Below are 2,361 nucleotides of genomic sequence, written 5' to 3' on the forward strand. Positions count from 1 at the left end.
GGGAAAATGGTATCCATCTATACATATAGACGGATAGTGTCCGTCTATCAGTGTAATGTAACTAGCAACTTTAACGATAGTGTCCGTCTATCAGTGTAATATGTCCATTGCAGAGATGGACATATTACACTAGTAAATGGTATCCATCTATACGTATAGACGGATAATGTACCTAGTAAAATTCACTGAGATAGTTTTCACTGAATGTTGTTTGTGTTTAATCGTTAGTTGTTCATGCAGATGAGCATAATTGCAAAACTAAGCAATCCTTATGTGGTGGAGTATAAAGATGCATGGGTGGAGAAGGTAAGATGTCTTGCCCATTTCTGTAATATGCAAAATGCTCATGTATTATTCTTGTATCGTGTAATATGTCCATTGCAGAGATGTTTTTAGGCTTTTATTATACAAAGTAATGCCTGAACTATCGTTTGATCTGCCCACAGGATTGTTACGTATGCATAGTGACAAGCTACTGCGAAGGAGGCGACATGTAAGTTAGGATTTCACCATATACTGTAACATATACTCATATATAGTGTACTATTTCTCAGTTACAAACTAAAGCGCATGGTGAAAATAAATTAATCTCTGATATTTCAGGGAACAGATGATTAAGAAGGCCAGAGGAACATATTTTCCGGAGGAGGTAAATTTTTATATCGATAATGCTAAAAGCTGTTGAAGTATCTCTCTAATTTTTTACCTCCTTTTCGAGTTTTTTCTGTTAACTAATGTTTGCCAACCTCAATGTTTTGTGGAAACTATGCTTTGTCGTCGGTGTTTAATGTTAAAACCTTACCAAGATTTTCGTGACATTTATTTGTGAGAAAGTTTGCAAATGGGTAACTCATTCTTTGTTAGCCTTGGATTATCTTCACTCAAACCGCGTTTTGCACAGAGATATCAAGGTTTTCCATCTTCTCAACTTATTTAATTATTACTATTTACAAAATTACAACAGATGGAAATAAGGAAATTTTCAGCATGAACGTGAATCAACCACCCATTTTGTCATACTAATAAGATGTCCATTGCAGAGATGGACATATCAGAACTAGAAGTAAAAGTAACTGAGAACTGTTTCAATTCAACTAGCATACCAACTAGCATTCCCACTTTGCTAGCCTTAGTACCCTTGCGTATAACAACCAACAAGAATAACATGAATCAAAGTAACAACTACACATTCTCATGGTCCAAACAGCTCGTGAAAGCGTAAAAACAATACCAACCAGCAAAAGAACTACCAACCAACAAAAGAAGAAACCCTGAACTCCCATATTTAATTCAACAATACTTATATAAGGCGGTTTTACACAAGTATTAGTGTTAAATCGGTAGTCAATAGACTTAAATATTCATAATATATAACTACTTATGCTAGCTTTTATTTATTGGTTTACATGTAAAATGGTTTTACAAGAGAATTTCTCTATTAAATTAGCGGATGCACAAACATTCCCAACTTTCACGCAGTGTGTCAAAGGCTCTTTCATCAACATCCCCACACAGGTCGAGGGCAATATGTCTTGCTTCTTCGAATATGGCGCACCCCTATGAAACAAAGTGACATAACTTTGGGGAGTATTAAGCCCCCACAGCATGTTCTCCATAATCTCGTATTCGCTCCCTTGGATACACATGATATTACTATCGGATACACATGGTAGTACTACCGGATACGCAAATCGATTTGAGTATCCAATAGTAATACCATGTGTATCCGGGTTCGTATTTTGTGTATCCACCCTCTTACTATACCATAATACAGCAACCCACCACTAGCCACCAACATGCACCCCTTACTAACTTACCGCCACCCTCTTCCATACACAACCACACACTAGTTCCACGCAACCAGCCTGCCACCAACGCGTCCACCAATTACAACGCCAGCCCCTCACCCTCCATTTCGCATCCCAACCACCAACCCTTAGCCAACGTCGTCCCACCAAACCACCGCTCTAACGCCCTCCTCTCTCTGTCACAGTCCAATAATCTGTCAAACATAAACCGCACCACTGATTGCTCGATGACGCGCCTTCACAATCACCATAAATCTCAAGTTTTAAAAGATGTTGTAATCTAAACCATAGATCTAAAAAATGAAGAATTGCAAAAATCAGACCGAATTAACACATTCCTACAAGATTTCGCGCCAAATAGAATCACAAAAACGTGAAGGAGGAAAAAAGAAAGACGTTGCCAGCGTTTTCTTAGGATGTGCAATCAACGGGATCAACGATGGTGCACCAGATTGGAGACCAAGAAAAGAAAGAGAAGGGAAAGGATGGATGGATCGCAAAGAGGGAATAAGCATCTAGCGTTGACGGAGATGGCTGATCGCTGGAGGAGTTA

General features: G+C 38.7%; 1 long non-coding RNA gene across 1 annotated transcript; it reads left to right on the top strand.

The window, feature by feature from the left end:
- Nucleotides 1–226: 226 nt before the first annotated feature.
- On the top strand, nucleotides 227–644 carry LOC141633434 (uncharacterized). Its single transcript, XR_012538201.1, has 3 exons — nucleotides 227–306; nucleotides 447–493; nucleotides 604–644. It is a non-coding gene; the product is annotated as an uncharacterized LOC141633434 (long non-coding RNA).
- The last annotated feature ends 1,717 nt before the right edge of the window (nucleotides 645–2,361 follow it).

This window comes from Silene latifolia, chromosome Y, assembly GCF_048544455.1.
Source record: "Silene latifolia isolate original U9 population chromosome Y, ASM4854445v1, whole genome shotgun sequence".
NCBI lineage: Eukaryota > Viridiplantae > Streptophyta > Magnoliopsida > Caryophyllales > Caryophyllaceae > Silene > Silene latifolia.